The following is a 21,215-nucleotide window of genomic DNA, read 5'->3' as shown; positions in this document are numbered from 1 at the left end:
CTGCACTGTGTGGGGAGAATGAGGAAAGGCAGACATGCTCCTCAAGCCTCGTCTCCCACCAATCTGTTCATCCTTGGGCATGTCACAGGCTCCACAGTGAGGACTGGAGGGGCGGCACTTCTCCTGGTGACAGCAGCCCCCCTGAAGTTGTAGGAGCTCTAGGGTTGTGTGGGGAAACTTGTGTGGCTATGTCTCCTTGTTAGCTCTCGCTGGTTCTCTGAGAGTCTTGGCTGACTTATCTCAACCCTGGCCACTTGGAGAAACATGGAGTGACAGTCAGATAGTGTGACATGACCCACACTCATCCCTGCTGTCTCTGGGCCATGCTCACTAGCAGAGCCCCTGTACACTTATTTTCTTGATTAGCAACTTCACGGCATTACTGAGAGGCAGGGAAGCAAATTTACGTAGTACCAAGGTCTTTTTTTTGTCTTCTACTTATTATTCTCCCTTAATAGCTTTTAATAACAGGTATGAAATCCTTACAGGCCTCTAATATGATTGCACACTATAGAACAGAATTATTCAACACAACACTCCAACATTCACACACAGAGGTATATTTCTTTCCTTCTTCCTTTTTTTTTTCTTTTTTTTTGCTCCTGCTCTGCACCTGCATCTTTTCTGCCTGGAGCGTTTTCATATTCCTCTGCTCTTCAAAGTCAAAGCAGGCTCCTTTGAATATCACATCTCCTATTCCTGTTTGGCGCCCCAAACATCAGGAACCTCTTGAAATTTCCACTAAATCAACACCTTAGGGTAGAATGCCACCCTTTACAGAAGGTGGGAGACAGAATGGGAAACCATCATGCATAAAAAAAGCTGCTTTAGTAACAGAAGAAAGCCTTAGAGGCAAAAATAGGAGAAACAAGAAGACATAGCCACACACAAAGATACCTTACACAACCACCCAACCCTGGAGCTTATGGAGAAGGCCTGCATCTATCCCCAGTAGTTCAGATGTCTCTTTTTGATGCTTTAACATTAAAAATCCAATGTTTCCTCTTGTCAGTTATGCAGTAGCGTCTTTACTTACTCCAAATCCTGGAAACATCAATGAATGCCTTAGGGCAGAGGCGCAAGGACTGTACAGTAAGGTAGACTGTGAAGTCCTTTGGCTGCTGGGGTGGTAAAGTTGGGCTGTGAAGTCCAGTTGTCACTGTTCTGGAAATGATCTGTCATCAGCCACTTTACCAGACGTCCTCCGGCGGCAGCAGCCCACGGTTACCCAGTTGGCACTTTAAGGTGAGCTGTGTTTAATGTTTTGCTATGTAACAGTAACCTGTTTAACTTCAGACAGGCTTGTGACCTTGGTGAAATATTATGAGCTGTTTCTGGCCTCCTTAAGATTCTGTCGTTGGCATAAGGGTGATTTTTGGAATAGAAGCTTGCATACCACAAAGGGAATAAGGAAGCGCACATGTCTACATCAGTCCTGTGCTGGCCAGCACCTGTTTTTAAGAAATTGTTATTGCAAATAGAGACAATTGGGAACAAATAACTGCCAGTTCTATTGCAATATGCTGGGATTTCGGACGAGTTATTATTGATTATTCATGTATTCATTAAACTTTGCATTATAGTAAAAACGTATTCATCTATAATTACTTGTATAAGTACTTGAAGAGTTTTCAGTGGCTTAAAATCTCATTTCCTTATTCGTGTCTCCATCCACCTGAGATACAATTGCAAGCTTTTTAATGCACAATTTCATATTGCGTATTTATTGTAATTCAATATTACAATATGCAATAAAAAGTTGCATGGCTGTACATATTTGTTTTTTTAAGGAAGAAGAGACCGTCATAGTTTCTAATGAAATCTGTTGCATTTTACTATTTAAAACAGATGCACATACTGTATACAGTAGATTTAACTTATTTAAAACGTCAAGTCACATGAAAATATTTGCTTTTGGATAACAGATTAGAATTTATGCATCATAATCAAATACAATATATACTGTTTGAGCATAGACCCCCCACTGTTTTCTGCTTGGACATAAGATACCCACATGACTTGTGCATGATAAACATAATCTTACAGTGTCTATTTGAAGATTGTACGTAAAAGAGCTGTAAATCCTTGAATATCCAATGGAATCCATATGGCTTTTCTAGTTATGTTTTCGGTGGTGTTCAACAATGAGAAGAATGACGCTACACTAGAGAGAAGGCTGCACCTTGACTCCTTGTTGGCGTTGTTGTTGTAAATATCTGTAGACATGAGACATATTGGATCTGCGCTTGCCTTAGTCTTTATACACCTGATCACTCCTCTGAACTTGACCCCTTTATACACTGTTGTCATATAATGCTCTACCCTATACTTACCAAGGTTTCACACTGGATGCTATTGTGTGATAAATTGCAGTGTCAAACCTTTTCTTTTCAGGGAGGAGTTCTCTATCCTATGGTATTTCCAACCTATTACACCCATGGACTCAGTAACTTGCAGTTTATTAATTACTGGAGCAAATTTAATAAAAGAAACAAGTCCTAGGATAGATGAATTGGTACGGTTCCTCAGAGGCTTGTAATTGTAGGATCAAATACCCCCTTGTAAAGTGCTTACAGGTTTTTGATTTGCCATTAAAAAACTGCAGAAGCACTATATAAGAAGAGAGCCAATTTAATGAAGTTAGAAAAATTTACTGTAAATATTGCCAGGTAATGGAATACATACTCTCCTCTTTGCTTGTAAAACAAAGGATTTTAATAATTATATTTTAGTGCTTCCATATGACTGATTCCTTATAATGAATACAGCAAGCTCATTGTTGTTGCATTTTTGCATCGAACAGTTCCCATTAGAAAACTTGTAATATGACACATTTGTTCTTCACCTGGATTGAAATTACTGGTGCCTCAGCATTTTACTCTACATATCTGTCTTTGTAATTATAAATTCAGACAGATATGTACATGCTTTAAGTACATCCTACTAATTTTCTTTTTTCTATTCCAGTGCATATATATTTTCACCATTTATATAATATGTAATATCATGGATAAAGTTACTCATAGTGGTACTGACCTAAATTTTTATTAGGAATTCTTTAATATTACATTTAATGTGTGAGTGCTTAGTAATTCTATGAAATTTAATGGTAATAAAAGTATACTGTGTCAAAGTACAGACACAGTAAGCTAAAGGATATCGGTAATCGCTTGAGAGGAAAATATCGGTTTCTCCCAAGCATTTATTTCCTTTGAGTACATTTTATGATCATGAACATTTTTTAACTTTTGTGAGGTTGATCTTTTGAGTGTATGCACTCAGCAGGGAATTGAGTCAGGAATTGTTGTATTCTTTTTTATATCTACATTTATACATGCAGTATGTTTGTGAATTTTATCTCACTTGTTTATTTCAAGATCCATGTGGGCCTTTCCTTAATCCACAAAGGACTTCAGAGACTGTCTCTGGGATCACCAGAAAAAAAGAGAACCTTTCCACCCACAAACCCAGCAGTGTGTATAAATCAGTGTTCTTACACAGCAGATCTGCTCAGACAAGGCTTATGGTGGATCTGTCGATGTGCAGATACTCACATTATATTTTACATTGTGTTGTATTTGGGCAGCCTTACTGAGAGTGAACTGCTAAAAAGGAATCCAAAAGAAAGTAAACTGAGAGCCCTCCTAATATATACATGTTCAACTGCAGTGTACAAAATATTTGGCAGAAAGTTAAGGAATTTGTTAAAGACAAGTATACAGTATATAAATTAGATCATCTGTGAAGCTATCTTCTACATTTTCTTCTGCAGCTCATCAGTGAAATATTTTCAATAAGATCAGTTTTAAATCATGAGCACCCTTGCACTGGGCCATGTGTTTAATCTGCAGCTTGTAGATGTCAGAAAGCCCACCCTGCTTTAGGGTGCTGTAGACCCCTAGCCAGGCAGGAGATGAGGGACAGATTTGTTATTCTGTCTTGAGTGGTTGAGTACAGAAGGATCTTTGACAGGCTTGCCTGGGGGACACACCAGTGCTTGTGGAATATCATCCTGCATTGAATAAAAGCAAAGCAGCAGAGCCGGATGATTATGTGAATATATGAGTGTAGTGAAACGTTCTGAACATGAGTGCTGGCTCTGGTACCTGTGTTTCTGTATGCACCTTCTTTTGAAGTGAAGCTGATGAAGGGTAGTGTGTGAAATCTATGGAAGGTAAATGGGAAAATGATCTTAGTAGCACTAACAGTAATTCCATCTTTCTCCATGATTCTGTGACTCCTACCTGCTACACAAGTATCTTTCTAACAAAGCATGCTCCTTTGAATTAAAAAAAGACACTAGCTAGATATTCATCATTTTCATTTGTCAGTGTCAACTATGTTATTCACTAGAATCTTTGACCTGTGATGGTAGGGGCCAAACATTAACACCACTGCAGTTTGGTTTTAGGGGTCCTTTCAGAGGGAATGCTGTTATTTATTGTATGTTGTAATTGCATTATTGATCAGGTAATATGGCTTCATAGCTATTTGTTATAAAGCTGCAAATGTCATGATTCAATGTGTATTCAGTTCTGTTATTGCTCCGTTGATTGACAAGCAAACAAACACAATGACCCATTAAGATGTGTTTATAAAAAGATGAAGTCGCACCTTATATAACAGCACACTTCTCCAATACATTCTTTGAGTGTGTTTAAGTCACTGGATCTTTAACAGAGGTTTCAACAGAGGTGTTTAGAGGCTCCGTACCGTCAAGCTAGTGTTCACTATTTTTATGTGACATTTTCATTTTGGTCCCAGGTGATCAGTAATATCATATTGCCTCAAGTAAACCTATACAACAATATGACAGTCAACTTTCTACAGAAGCAACTTTGTATGCTAGCTTTTAGTGTTTTTTGTGTGAGTTGATGAGTACTACAAGAAAGACAAATCTTAAAATGTGAGCATTTCGTTGTCGTCTTTATCTATCCATCCTGTATCAGAAAATTTTAAATCCTGACGGCAAATAATAAGAGTATGCAAGAATGACCTTCTGAAAGCTGGTCAATAGCCAAAAAACTGTAGAGACATATATTGGTATAGCACTCCCTTGTCTCTGTCTTCTTCAATTTTTAAAAATCAATTCTCAATCGATTGTTTTTCTGAAACTGCTAGCAGTAGGTACCTGTATGGTGATTTGCCATATTTCACGATTTCCCTTTTTAGTTTAATCACAAAATAAGTTGATAAGTTTTACAGCATATGATTTTGTTAATTATGATCACAGAATTAACTTTCTTAAAATGCACTGCATATTCCTTTTGAACATTTTCAAAATTTAGCAATAAGAGCAATAAGCAATGATAAAAAGTGAAAATGATCAGACTGCAGTCAGACCATTAAATAGATTAACTTGACTGACATGCTACAGTACCAATACAGAGAGTGTGCATGTTGTGGAGTGATCTAAAATAAAAAGTTGTTCAAATCACCATGCATGAAATCTTGTTTACATTTTTATCATTTGGAAGAATAAAAAAAATATCCTGAGGCTAAAAACAAGGGTGCTTCAGGGCCTCATAGAATCATGAAAGATAACATATTGTTAGACCAAACCAGTATAATATGCCTTGACTTTATATATGCAAAAAGTCCAAATTAGAAGTAGTAATACAGATCTCCTGCAACGTTGTGATTGGACTAAAATATAATTGATATTGTTTCCCATTATTCACTGAAGCAGCTGCTTTTAGCTCCCACCCTAAACTGGAAGGCTGTTCATTATAATATTAGAATAATATACCTCTGGATAATACACTGCTTTTCCTGGATTCCATATGCAGTTCAACATCAAAGGAGAAGACAGATCATATTTATTTTTTAACCACAAAATTGTAGGCTTATTAAAGCCAACTTATTCAATGTTAGTTTATTTTTTGTAGTCTGTGAGATCAGAGAATGTTTCATCAAGAGGGCGACACAGGACTGCACAAAGGTACAATTTAAAGTTCAGTTATTGCAATGCAATTGTTTCAACACCCACCCCCACCACCACCCCCAGCTATGACCAGCTGAGACTCAAATTATTATTACCCCCCTCCCTTGCAGATGTTGGCTTGACTTTGTGGTTTGTCATTTCAGCACAAAGAACGCTCTGTTAATCAGTGAACATTCGGAGAGGTCTGGCACTAGCTTGGACTTAGGCCAGCATAATCTGTCCCAGACAGCGGCCTCAGGGACAGAACAGCAGAGCAGGAGTCTGCAAGCACAGAGAGTAGTTGAATTGTGGCAATGAAAGCAGTCTTCGATTTTATTTGTGCTGTAGTTATCTCATAGAAGTCTCGAAATGATTGCAGGCTGTACTTTGATAAGATCTCTCTGTGATCATCATTTGAAATTTCATGTACATTTTTTTAAATTGTATGTGTAAAGGCATTTTACACTACATGTTATGTTCTAAAGGTTTTGCAGGATGAATCAGGAGAGTTGGCAAAAAGTAATTTCTGACGAAATTTCAGACCATGAGAATATGTGGTATTTTTAAAGGTCACATCTATGGTTATTGCAGCATTTTCTTAGTGAAAATATATATTGAATTATGTCTTATTAAAGTAAGATAAAAATGCATATTCAAATTATTGTTGTGTGAAGAGCTGATTTTTTGCATGAAAACAAGACTGCTGTAGGCTTTTGAAATCGTTAAAATTTCAGCTTTCCAAAAGGAAACAGCTTTCTAGAAATGTGCCAGCACCTCCATGCAGTGATAACAATTACTGGCTTTTAGCTGGGTTTTAATTATCTGCAGATCTTGTGTAAGCTTGTCAAGGCAGCATGCCGGGTTCGGCTTCTGCAAGCAACATACCCTTCAGGCTCAGGGCTTTGAGAGAAAACAGTCTGAGCAGAAACCCAGGTTGTCCAGGTGCTCCTGAGGAAAGCCTGGCTTAGAGTCTGTGTGAAACTGGATCTGTGTGAGTACATGTGCTCGTTGCCTTTGAAAAGCGTTGTATCTTGTTGTTCAGAAAAGAGAAGGGCACATCCAGGCAGGCAGACGAGTTAAAAATAGTTTCGTAATGAATTTTCAAAAATGTCATTTCCGCACACAAGTGTTTGTGTGTCCTAGGACAACTACTCGTTTTTCCCCTTGAAAATAATTATCTTGTGTTCTTCATCAATTAGGATAATGTGATGGTAAACAAGGAAATAAACACAAGGAAAGAAAAAATAACATTTAGCAGATCACAGAATGCATTCCCACTGATAACAAATGAAACCTGAATATACTGTACATTGCAAAATGATAACGGGGCTTGTGAATGATAAATCACAAAGTATAGAGTTAATATGTACTGTATAAATACCAGTGCGACTGTTCAGGCTACAATTCTTTTTGCTGCTGTTGTTTTTTTTAATAATTGCAAATAGTATTAATGTCACTCCTACATGGTGTTACTGAAATAAATCCAATTGCAGCCGTGTACCTAAGAATAAAAAGCAACCATGACAACACGTTTAAATTGCACGATCTCATGGAATCAGATAATTTGGTACTTAGCTTTCTGCCAATCTCCAAAAAAAAATCTACAAAAATCTTCCAACAACTTTTTTGCAATAAAATAAAGTTCAATTTTGAGAAATGTTGGCTTTACTGAAATATAGAAATACAGTATTCAGTTTCCCTTTTAAAACAGTGGATTATCTTCCAATTAAGGATGTATCTGGTTCATGCCTAGAGACAGACTTTTTTGTTTTCCTTTGGAACAGTTCTTATTTTACAAGTTATCAAGTCATACAAATATGCGAAATGTACATAGCTGCAATGAAACACACACTTGCCAAGATTTATAATTTAAAAAAGCTGCAGTAAAAAAATATCTGATGTCAAGACCCTGTGTGGCAGATCCAGTTTTGGTTAATGTTACCAGGTGGAATTTCCAGGCCACAGCTTAAATGGAGCTGGAACTGTAAGCTGGATGCAGTTTACAGATTTGCCATGGAAACCAAAGATGTACTAATATCAGAAACATGCAGAGCTGAAGCAGAAGCCTCTAACTTTTTGCATGCAAGGTTTGAATTGGAGGGCACAAAGCATTCTTTGGGTGCTGCTTTTAGCACACAAACACACTTAGCTAAAAGAAGCTTCTGGAGGATGTTATGTGCATTATATATGTATGTACTGTACAGCAGATGCATTCATTTATTTTTTTTAAATCGGCTTAAATGGTTTGCACTTTCAGCCACAGATCAATGGGATTTCAAATCCAATTGTGTTATCTGGATGTGTTGTTACCTGAGTGGTACAGCTAGGATTTTGGATGTGTCATTTCCAGTTACTTAAGTTAAAACACATTTTGCCAGTTTTAAAGTCTTTTTCTTCCAGCTTCTCTCTCCTTCCAAATAAAGCTTTGTTTTCCCAGTATGCCCTACTTAGCCTTCTTTTCAATGTAATTAAAAAACAGTACAATTTACCAAAAGAGGTACTGTGTCTTAGAAATTGTGTTGAGGAAGCCCATAATTAGATTAAAAAGGGGTACAGTTTATATTTCTATCCTCAAAACATGCTATTTCATCTTTTCCTGTTTTTCCCCCTGTGTAAACCACAAGATGGATGGTAATTAGTGTTCTACTCTGGCATAGTGAATGGCATTTGTCTTCACAGAGTGAATGACAAATAGGGAATGTGCCTTCTTATCCTTCTCAGAATCTAAAGTTAGATGTAAACTCTAGACAACTGCCATGTGCAAGCTGACCACACTTTGTCACATCTGTAGTTAAGCAAAGCCACTACATTGGATTCTTCTCAGTGCCAGATTTTGAATGGATATCTGCCTGCTTTTGACAGTGTTACTTTGTAAAACATTTAAAAATATGTAGACTGAGTGGAATTATCTGACACTATCTGTGTCCTCATACAAAAGTGTCTTGCTAATGAATCCAGACCCTTTTCATGTCAATTTTAAATTTAAACTTTCTTTCATATCATGTAGGTTCCAAACATTTAGTATTTAATGTGACAAATCACTAGAACTGATCAGCAAGACTCAGAAATGGTGGATCAATTGATAGATTCCTTTTAGAGTTTGTTGTATGTCAAATTGGCTACACCACCTGTTGGTCAATTACGGGACTGTGCCACCTGGCATAGTTTCATGGAACCTTGAGTGGGTGCTGGTCTATGTGGTGCGACGGTGGTACAAATGCGATCCTGAAAACCTTGAACACGCATCGGGACTTGATTCACATGTCGGAACTGTCCTGTTTAATCAAGGTCAAGCAGTCACTTTTGTAAAGCTTAATACATTTCCCAGACATTAATGGCTAAAAGGCATGAAATAATAAAACTTTAAACCTTATAATGTACCTATCCATGTATATAACCATATTAAGATCTTTGCAGTTTTTCTTTGCTGTATCATGCACATTTTTTTAAATAACTAATGTTCAAAAGGAGGGCTAGTTTCCCAGCTCTGCCACACTAAGACCTTCATCAATATACAGTTGGATTCCCAAGTTGGCAATTTGTTGCTGACTGATTCTTCCTCTTCCTCCTTTTGATTTCTTTCATATGCTTATATACGGAGCCATTTGTTCTTGGCTTTGCACAGGCTTGAAATAAATGTCTTCTGAAGGCATAACAACTCACAAACACCTCCCTAATTTTCTACCGTTCATGACATTATCACTCAAATCAGGTTATCACGCATAACAGCTAGATAAAATACTTCAATCTTTATTCCGGCGAGCTGTTTGTTCATTTATGGTTCCTTCTTCTGCCCTTTGTTGTCCTTCATTTTGCCTAAAACCAAATGGAGTGGTTAGTGTTTATATTTAAATTTATGATGTAGTGCTTAGTAGCGTCTTTTTGATTAAAGCAATTGGTTTTCTTCTTTCCTTCTATTTTTATTTTTTGGAAGAATGTGGGATTTTTGACTGTAATCAGAAACCCGACTAAAGTATGTTAACGTCTATGTCCCTGTAGAAATCTGTCCAGTGGACTGTCAACTGAGCCTTGATTATGTCTTCAGTCACTTACCTCTGTGAATGTCAAGGCATGACATGAATCTAGACAAACGCTGAACCACTGAACTCTTCATTGTCCCTTCGAACTGTGACTAGATTTGCTGTTAGGCTGATCTTGGTCCTCTTCCAGAGATAAGTGTGCAAAACTAAACGATCAATAGGACGATCAATAGGACATCCATCACTGCTGAGCTCTTTGCTAGTTAGCTTGAGGTGCTCCTTGAGTGCGAGAGTGTCTAGATCAGTGTGTTGCCATGCATTATAACACTGAGGGTGGCTTGCAGAAGAATTTCTTAGCTCAATTTTTTTTTTCAGTATTTTGTTCCTGCAATGTAAACATGGAGTCATCTTAGGAAAGTCAATGATGGACAGAAAAGATTATCCATTTGAAATAATAGGAGAGGAGAGATCAGCAATTTACAGCAATTTATTGGATGTTGTAAGTGTAGGCTATAGCAGACTAAAGGGAATTACCATCAGCAGTAGGTGAAACGTATTCTTCAAGGTTTTCATTTGCAGATATCTGATCAATACAACTTGAATGCTATTTGCTTTTGGAATCTGACGCTGATGTGGTGATTGATGGATGCCTTTTAGAGTTTAGTTCCCTTTTGTAGCTTTGATGTTGGGTGATTTGCTATCTGTACATACAGTACAGGTGGCTAAATGTGGGTCATCTTTCTACACTCCTGGCCTTTGATAATAGTTCATGATAAATTGAAGCCTGTTTTTAACAGATTTGTTGTGCTGTTTGTTAACTCATGGAGTGATTTAATGTTCTAACTGTTATTATATAAACACTTTGCACAACAAGTAAGAAGTGGACAGCATAACACATTCAGGGAGTAAACGAAATATAAATAGTTTGTGTTATTTCCAATTTATAATGCTCTTCCAGTGTATTTACGATGGATGTTAGTACTGATTGAATAATTACAATTATGTAATTGTTTTTAGTAGACTAGTGTATTTATGAGACAAAACAAGTTTGTACTTTGCATAAGTAAACAATGTTTAGTCATTGTATTGTTCCACAATTATCTGAGCTAAGCACCAGTATTACTGTACATATTTATTTACAGTACAGCATCTTTCAAATGACAAACAAAACCTCCATTTGCAAATGAAGCTTCATGCTATGGCTTTTCAATAGCTTTTCATAACTTTCTTTTCACATATTTTTGAAGAGATACTCCAAAACGTAACTTTAATGATGTGGGGTTGTATAGTAGCCAAAAATGCAGGTTAGGTTCTTATTTAGAAGTAGTCAGGGTGACCTGACCGAGGTGAATGTAAAAAGAGTACAGAAAATCCTCATGAGTGATGTGAAACTGCTCTGCAGGATCCAAGGGGCTTATTTTATGCTCCTTCTGAAAGGGGTGGTGTAATGAAGTGCCTTTTGTGCCCTGGCAAAACAGATCCAGCTCTGCAGATGGTGTTCATGGTGACTAAAACAGGTTCTCTGCTTTCTGCTGGCTTACAGTTTTCCATTTCCATTTATTTTTTAAAAAGCATGAGGAACTGCACGGTGATTACCAAGACTAAAACAGAAGTCAAACAGAAAAACTGCAAGTAAGTTGCAGCTTTTGCAGTTCAAAGTGAACCTAGGTTAAGTTAAACAGCCCTATCTGGTATTTGCTTAATTTAGTTAATCAGTTTGATCCTCAGTGGATTAACTTGCTTTCATCTGATGCCTCAGTGCAATTTCTTTGCTTTCTCCACTGCCAGTTACTGTACCTGAGCCAGCTGACGATACTGAAGCAGCTGGACTGGGGATTTTATGTATGGGGCCCACATCTATCTGCTGTTACAAATTGCTTTTTATTAAAGCTGTAATTAAAGAGAATAAGCTACAGAGATGACGTATCGACATTCAGGGGATTTTTCTTGGAGGTCTGGGCGATAAAACCCACAAGGAAGAGAGTAAGAGGATCCTTCTTCCAATAGTGCGTTTTCAAATAAGGTAACTCTAGGACTAAAGAGCCCCCTTCTTCTCATTCTTTAAAAGGTTTTCCACAGCTGCCAGAGGCAGAAGTTCAGGCTTGTTCTTCCCTCTATTAAAAAAGGCAGAAATAATTTCTTCCACATTTACATGATGTAGCATGAAATTTCCACAGTCATATTTAACATTTGCACATGATTATGTGGGACATCAAGCACAAGTGCACTGATTAATCATTTTCAAGTGAATAAAGCAATTGAGATGCATTTCAGTGCCCAGCCCTATGTCAGGACTAGATCAGGATCTGGTTATGGCTGAAATTACATAATTTTCAGGTGCAGTTGTATAAATGTCTCCAGCCAAAGTCTACCCATTCATTCATTAATCAATTGCATCTTGCAGCAAGTAGTGCCCTATTCTTGAACTGTGATTAGAGGCACCTCTTGCACTTGACTGTGGGGAGGGAGGCTTGTTTTGAATAAAGCTCTGGTTCAGTTACAGACCTATGCGATCTAGCAATGCAGGGATCTGAGCCAGGAGATGACAGCATCTCATTTCTGTTGTCTCTGGGATCTATAAATCTTCCCTGCTCTGGATTTGTGCAGGCCTGTTTCAGAATAAGCCATTGTTTAATGTGCACAACCCAATCACAGCTGTTGAACCAACAATAACAATACCGCATTAAATGGTTTGATTCCCTGGTTTCAGGGAGCACAGCTCGATCTTCAGAGGAAAAACATCATTTCACTGCTTGACATGCAGGGTTTTTGTCATAAAATGATTTAATAAAGACTTCACTAATGTCCAAATGGCATTAATGTATGTTTTATAGATAGTTTTCCTTGTAAAATTAACCTGTATATGTTCAGCTCACTGGTCATAGTATGGTATGTCACACTGATGAACTCAGGGGAAAACAGTGGTTAATGGCTATCAACTTTGAGTTTATATAAGATGTACATCATGCAAGGATGTTATTTTGTTATTAAGAGGAAGAAAGTCACCATTATAGAAAAATCCATCCATTTCGTTGTGAGTGTGGCAGTGTGTGAATTGATATATTTCATTTTTTTCCGTGTATTAAATGGATTTATACAAAAATATTTCTGCTTAGACATATTTACTTTTTCAAGTTCAATGTATAATTTTTTTTTTAAGTTTTGTAACTTTGTAAAAGCTTTGACCTGGAAATGTGGGGTTTTGGGGGAGATGGGGGAGAGTGCTTTTTTTGTGAATAACTGTGCGGTTTCATAAGCGAGGTTAATGTAAAAATGGGCATTAATCAGCATGTTCAAGTAGGAAGCTGCATCAACAAGTAAAGGTTTATTTCATGCTGAAAAGAGAAGAAAACACAATGTTTCAGATGTGGACCCTCCTGCAGGTGTGGCACAGCATATGTATGATCGTCATGGATATACAGCCCTGCATTTGGATTTGCAAAGATTCCAGGTATTTCCTCAGCTTATATAGCACAGGGCACGTGGTGGTAGTGCTTGTGATTATGGACAGTTGAACCATTGATGGGGTGCTCAGGTGGTCAAAAGCCTTGTAATCAAGCCTTTTGAAAAAAGGAGGCATGAACTGCAGGGCAGCAGATCTAATTAATGTTTTAAACTCCAAATTCAGCAGAAAGCAATGAGAAATGTAACAACTTTTTATGTAAGAATGGAACAACAGTTACAAACGAGAGGCAGCCAATTGATCCAATTAGCTAATTTGTTTTTTTAGCAGCTAATTTATCGGCCATTTCACAAAGGAACCCAGGGTATCAGCTTCAACCACATGGCAGGGTAGCTTGCTCCAGATTCCCACAAGCCTTTGGGTAGGGCTCTGGTGATAGAATGTACAGAGCAGAACAGTTGCCCTTCTCTGGGGCCTCTGGCTTAATTCTCATTTAGTTTTATTAGGCCATTCTCTGGAAATCTAAAGTGATTCCCATGGGGAAATCATGTCATGCCATTTGTTTTATTTTAACTATACTCATAATAGCTTTGGTACTTCACATTTAAACCGATGGCAGGATTTTAACAGTGGAAGTTGAGGAGTCTAGGTTGTTCAATCAGTTTGTTACCTTTTGTTTCACAGAAATCGTATTCCAAACCTTTAGACGTCCACTGAACTGCAGCACTGCTTTGTCTCCAGCACTATTCCTGGAAGATTGCATTCCCCAGGCTGCAGAAAATAGCAGGTGTGTCCTTGCTATACTCTAAGCAGATGTACATAACTCTGGCAGCTCATTTAATGCCCTTGAATGTGGAGTAAGTGCTTATTAATCCCATTATGCAAATGGAAATGATAAATTCTATGTTTTAATTCATAATGCCATTTGCAAGCTATTGGATATCAAGTACAGCTGAAAGTGAAACACTTGAAATGAGACCTAGGGGAACTCCTGGGACAAATTGCTTTATGTCACATGTAAGGATGGGTCACAGAACTGAAAGGTCAAGGCCAGTTGCCTCGCATTGCCGAAACATGGTTGCTTACCCACAGGTCTTCGCAGATTGGCGTGTCTGTGCCCTAACCTGGCAAGGCTCAGTCAGCTGGGGATGATTTGTTTTACTATGCCACTGCGACCCCTGCTGTGCAGGCAGCTGGGATGACTGTGTGAGGTCCAGTTTAACGGAGCAGCCATTCTCCCAGTGACGTGCCCATTAGTTTCACCTGAGCAATAAAAAAGAATCTAGCATTGAACGTGGAATCTTTTCATTCTAGTATTTGCAGGAGCTCTCTAGAGAGCTACAGATTTGACATTTATGTGTATGTGCCAGGGAAGAATTGTGCAAAAAGAATAGACATACCAATAAGTCCTCACTGTTTTTTATGTTCTGTTTTGTACTGATACTAAAGTACGGAGAAGATTGTTTGTTACGGATGTCAAGGAAGTGATGTGTGAGAGTTCTTGAATGCGCCCCCCATTCCATTAATTCTAAAATCGGGTGTAAAGCTTGTTTTTGACTTTGTTTTAGCTTTGTAAATTTACAACAGTTGGAAATGTCATTTCTCACAAATGGGAGTCGGAACGTTTTTTTTTTTTCTGGTCAACTTTACACAATGGCTCTAAATAGATGCAAGTTGGGGATGACTCATCCACGAGATGGCTGCGGGCAACTCAAGCCTTCACTTTTTTTAATGAGCAAACTTTCTAACAAAGTTGGAAAAAAAACTGCTGAAAGGCCTGCCTCACTCATTGAGTTGACTCCTAACATACTATGTTATTTGGTAATCCAAAATTCCGTAAAGCAGAACCTCTTAGGAGTAAAAAAAAAGAGACAAGACATACCTTGATCTTTTATTATTTCACCTCTAGTTTGTTAGGTTTCAGTCTGATTTCTGTGCAATTTTTGATACATCCATTTTTGGACAGCTACTTATTCCTGTTAGGGGTGGTTAGGGCTAGCAAACCCAGAGTCTTTCCCAGAATCAAGGGGGTGGGGGCAAGTTAGAAATACACCCTGGATGGAACACCAGTCCATCAGAGGGTCGTGAAAAATTTGGGGACTATAAATTATGTGCTCCTTTCAATTAATCAATAAAGCAGCTAGAGGCCTCCAGAATTAAGCTTGAACCCTATGTACAGTAGGTTCAGGAATTTAGTCTGTTGCATTGAGACAAGTTTATTTTACCATCCACTGAATCATCTCCTCCATATTGAAATTGGGAATATTTGGAAAAACACACTCCTATCAAGAGTACACTGAATTTATGTGCTTTAACCCTGAATTATTGCTGACTTATGGTTAGTTATAGCTAGGGTTGCTCATCATAAAGTACTGTTGGCATTATGCAGTTGTTATATTTTACCTCAAAAGGAAATTCAGGCGGCTGACAAGTTGCAGTTTGATTGTTCTGCCTCTTTCAATTTTGTGAGACTTTTCCTTTGTGTTTTCTGCATTTGAACTTCATTGCATGTTGACCAGTTAAATATACACTTTATACTAGCAAGATCTTATCACTTATTAGCAACTGTATCACAGCAGTTATAATAGTTCAAGTAGGTACTGTAACTGCATCAGCATGCGTAGGCTGCAATGGAACAAGTAAAGGCTTATTCTGTGCTGAAAAGAGAAGAAAAGAAACACAACGTTTTGGCTGTGGAGCCTTCTTTGGTTTCACTTCTCTTTTTAGCCTTAAACCTTTACTTGTTCCTTTGCAACAATTATAATAGTTTTAGTAATAATAATATAGAACACAGTGCTCTGTTATACAGTAAAATATAGCCATGAGTATAAAGCTGATCTGTGGTATTAAAATAAAAAAGCATTGGCAGTGGACTTCTTTTCTAGTTTCATGTATGTTAGTTTTATTGCAGTTATCAGCTTTCTGTGGAACTAACATTTCTTACCAGAGAGATGTTTCTACATATATTTTTTTTAATTTTATATTATCATCTGAAATGTAACAATGCATTCTATAGTTTTTAGAATAGCTTATGGTGATCAATCTTTAAACTACTGATGATCTAAACAACCACACAGTTCCTTTTCAGTAGAACATAAATCCTGCACGTACAGTGTTCAGCAGTGTTTTTCATACAGTTCCTCAACATTCATCACACATCTGCCTACGAGCTCTATAATGTGGATGGTAGGACTTTTTTGGAAGGGGTATTTGACCTTCACAGAGCGCTGCCACGCGTAGTGTACACCAAACCCGCCGTAAGACATAGCTGGTTCAAGGAAGGCAAGCCGACTGCATGGCTGAAGCTGCTTTCGTTTTTCAAAAACCCATGACAGGAATCCTGAACTTGATCCAACAACATTACAATACAGAATGAACATAAATCTGCCTCCCAGTGAAATTATTCCTGCCTGTTCCAGCAAAGGCCATTGTTTAATGCACAGATCCCACTGCAGCTGTTAAGCCCACAGCAGTTTAAACCCCTTCCATGCTGGAAGCTTTCTGTACAAAAACCCAAAACCAAATGCATTTGTGGCACACTGTAATTTAATTTATTTTTTTAATGATCCACAATGTTGTGTTTTGGCAAGTGGAGTTTTTCTCCTTCCCATTTTAACAGCTTGCAGAGCTTGTAACACTGCGGTAAAAGCAATGGCTCACCTACCATGAAGTAGATGGTAGGAGTGTTATTTTATAAGTGGCTGTGTGGACCACCTTTGTTAAAGTAGTTTGTACTTTTTCACAGATTTCACACTTCATCTACTGTATATTAGTATTTCTCAGAAAATCTCTACAAAGAAAATAATTAAATATATTCTTGCAAAATTTCATAGTATATTTGTGCCAAAATGCCTTGTCTATATTTGTTACTTCTTAATAGTTTTTGGAATAAGTGTTTAAAATTATATCCTTGGTGGCTGTAACTGAAACCAGATTAATACGGCTGTTCTATGCCTTGATTCCCAGTTTCCAGAGATGATAATTCAATATTGAATCCATTTCATATATAGGACTGTATTATAGAAAATGATTTGATGTAGAAATAAAACGTATTAAGTATTAAAAAACAATATTACGTATAAGCTTAACTGATAAAATCAGTCAATAAAGCACAAATGATGCCTCCTCATTTCTGTGCATCTAAAATGCATAATGCAGTCCTTTGCAGACAGTCTGTGTAAATGAGTGCAGCTATGTCCTTTTCCACTTCTGTTGTTTGCATTGAGTATTTTTTGGTTATTACAAACCTCTGCATCTAGTGTTGATTTTATGAGGAAGAAAGGAGGTTCAAACATCAGGTCCTCAATGGCATTCAGGAAGATAAACTACAACAGTGCAAAGTGTTTATTTTTTGCAGCCGTCCAAGGAAATCTTGGGTTATAAACACACAGAGCCAGAAAGCAATTACTAACCAACCTCCCAGCCTTTCTCCGTTAGTCTGTAGAACATGGACGTCTTTAGACTTGAAGTAAATTAGTGAAACTGCGTCTTCAAAACATGCTCATCTTTGGCTGGGAGTCTAAAGAAGACTTCGGATTCCACTATTGTACAAGCTTAAGTTGCCTTGTTATGCCTTCAGCTTGCCCAAGGCACTTTCAGCATTTCATAAAAATAAATGCTCATATGTTGTCCACCACATTGCTAATCAATACTGCACCAAGCAAAAGCAGATAAAGCATCTTGTTCCACAGGTAAAACAGACATCTGGTCTTAAAAAAAACCAATGATCCCATAATTATTATTCATCCTTCTTTGAAAACTAAGACGCAGCAGCAGAAGCTCCATGGCTTCGTGGTCGACTTTCTTGGAGAACCCTCCCCTGTTATTATCCTTTAACGAGCAATGACAGAAACGTCTGTGGCTGGAAAAAAAACCTGGCACACCCATCGCTATGGTTTTTCTTCAACCGCGGCAAAAGCGGAGAGAAAAGAAAGGAAGAAGAAAAGACATGCTGTTTCCACACACCTTAATTGCTCGCTTGTATTCATTGAGTGCACTTGTCACTTATCTCTCGAGAGAGATCTGTATCCTTTCGTGCAGCTTGTCAATTACTTTAAACAGGGTTATTTTAAACGTCTTATTCTACAATGCTCCTGGATTAATGGCACTAACCAGACTTTATACCATATATTATTTTCTGTATCGTACAATATGTGATGGTGGGTTTAAAAGAAACTTGTGATCATTTTAAATGCAACTTGTGTATTTGCCCACATACATGCAGAGGGACTGCTGATTAAGCAATTACATGGGACAGTGTATACCAGATGCTTGGTGCATTGGTGCATCCAGTCAGGTGCTAGCCTCCTTTTTTTCTGTACTGTACCCCTGACGAGTGGCTGTGCTTGGACCTGTGCTCTGATAAGTAAGAGAAAGAGCTATTGGTGTATACAGCGGCTTGCAAATGTAAAGTATTACGTTATGACCCATTTTATTGAATTAGAAATGTATTACATTTTTTAAAGTGAATGTTTTAATGAAAACTTGAAGTGAAAGAAGTTAAACAGCAGCAAAAACTTTCCCCTTTTCTTAGACCAACTGTACCTAAATTATTTAAAATGCACACAATAACTCTAACAAAGGACATAATTGACACTTCGGTTACAAATTCTTACATTTTCATTTAAATTTTAATTTAACTGTATTTAGTATTTGTATTTTCCAGCTGCTTATAAACTTCAATGGAAGGTATTCTTTCTGACTCTTCTCTACGTCTCACCTACATCCACTCATAAACAATGAGGCACCCACACTGGTGGGCTAAGAGAGAACTTGATTTGCTGCTGTGTGGCTCTCTATGACTCACAGCTGTGGGGATGTATGGTTTTTGAAAAGAATGTTAAGAGTTTGCTTTTGTGGAACCTTTGTATCCCTAGATATCTCATCATGAGTTCATTCCACACGGTCACTGCATCTGACTGTCTCCATAAAGATAATTGTTTAGTAGGCAGATATTCAAACCTAGATCCCCCAGACAGTCACCCCTTCACTACCACTGTCAACTCTACCCTCTACGTAACCACTTTTTTATACTGAAGTTATATAATAGGCATTACCTCATTGCCAGCCCAAAGGAGTCTAAACAGAACAAATGTCATGTTGCCATAACAGTTCATTAGAGACACTGTCTGTCTCTCTCAGCTGTTACACACAGTGTGATGCCTACTTGGACACATAACCCTGGAACTTAAGACCCCAAGGGAGACAGGGATTCCAGCTTCTCGCCACAGTCATTATGTGCTGAAGTGTGATTTATTTTAGGGGTAAACTTCATTTCCAGATAAATCTGAGTGGCAAACGCAGCTAGGGACAGTTTTCTGGAGACATTGCTTTGGAAGGTATTGAGCTAAGCCCACAATGTTAAGTGGCACTAACAAAATTGTTCTTTTTACAAAACATCCCACAAGCTGTTTTCCAAGAGCTTCCAATCCAATACTGTAATTCATTATATACAAAGAGAACTAATATGAAGACGATTCCCTGCCCAGACTTCCATTCCCTTTCCAACAGCTCTCGCTTCTTTTTCATGAAAGTGAAAGAAGATAGCTGCAGTGCAGCTACTCTGTACAGGTCATTACATTAACACTCAAATGTGCACGTGGGACTATTTTAATACAATGAGTATAATTCTTGGGTGACATGATGGTGCAGTGGTTACAGCACTGGGGCCCTGAGCTCAATTTGACCTGGGCTGCTATCTGCATGGTGTTTGTATGTTCTCCCTGTGTTTGTGTGTTTTTTTGGGGCTCTCCAGTTTCCTCCCACACTGCAAAAACATGCTGGTAGGTTAATTGGCTTCTGGTAAAATTTGCCTTAAGAGTGAGTGGGTGCATGTCTGTATTTGTGTCTGCCCTGCATTGGAATCCTGATAGTGCATGATATTCAAATCTTTGAATGTGCTGCAATGCACAAGCCTTTTGTATAAATATTCTATTTTTTTATATTCAAATACTGAACCTAGCCATCATATTTTGAGTTTATTACTGAAATTTTCACCCTATAAAGAAGACATCCAATTTGCATATCCAGTCTCCGAGCATAAAATAATTAAATTTGTCAGCTGAATTAGTCATTGTCATATTGTGTAGGAAAACAAGTTGAGTAGTCTTAAAAATAGCATATTTTCTTTACTGAACATAGTTATACTTATGGTTGTGATAAAATACACATATTAACTATTCATAGTTCATAAAGAACTTGAAAGTCATATTAAAGGATTATTACCTATCTAATGGAACTATCAGTCTCTCCCTGAAGAATGTATTTGGAAAATCCAGCAATGAACATTATTCCATTCAGTTTCTAACATGCCAGCGTCTGGTTTTTGTTCAGCATGGAAGTTCAACACAATGAAGAAACAAGTTGCAATCTGTACCTTCTATTATTTCCAAGAGTGGAGAAGAGAATGGCTTGGAACAGAGCCGCCGATTGCTGCTGAAACGAAGAAAATTGCTTGTTATTTTAAGATTTAACCAGCCCACACAGTAAATTGAGGAAAACATGATGTGCTCACAGCACTATGGAGATAAAGTTATGATGAAAAACATACGTATTGTGCTTGTTTGTTTAATGTAATTTAATTATATAGAGCATAGATAAAACAAACCAGGGGTATTTGACAAAGTATGTTCCGAGCACTAGTAGCATGCAAGCACTGTAATCTTGTAAATAACTGTAATCTAAGTGGGTGGGATCTCACCCAACGAGTCTGATAAGTACACAAAATATTTGGAAAATTGTTTGTTTCCCTTAGGTATGTGGGATCCCTATTTTATTTATTTATAATTTATATTTATTTATAATAAATTACTTGTTATTCGTTTTTTTTAGATGACCATTGGATTATAGCCACTACTCATGAAGACTGATTGACCTATGTGAATGGTGAGAAGTTCCTTATTGCCTTGGT

The 21,215-nt window shown here is 37.7% G+C and overlaps 1 protein-coding gene across 2 annotated transcripts in view; it reads left to right on the top strand.

Annotated features, from left to right (window-relative positions):
* Positions 1-21,215, top strand: part of LOC107075574 (MORN repeat-containing protein 1) — a 165,296-nt gene that overhangs the window by 71,918 nt on the left and 72,163 nt on the right. For both annotated transcript variants that reach the window (XR_011183659.1, XR_001477079.2), the window contains exon 15: positions 21,137-21,190. The gene's annotated coding sequence lies outside the window, so the exon portion shown is untranslated. The remainder of the gene's footprint in view (positions 1-21,136; positions 21,191-21,215) is intronic.

The sequence above is a fragment of the Lepisosteus oculatus genome, chromosome 25 (assembly GCF_040954835.1).
Source record: "Lepisosteus oculatus isolate fLepOcu1 chromosome 25, fLepOcu1.hap2, whole genome shotgun sequence".
NCBI lineage: Eukaryota > Metazoa > Chordata > Actinopteri > Semionotiformes > Lepisosteidae > Lepisosteus > Lepisosteus oculatus.
This window is presented reverse-complemented; position numbering and strand designations above follow the sequence as displayed.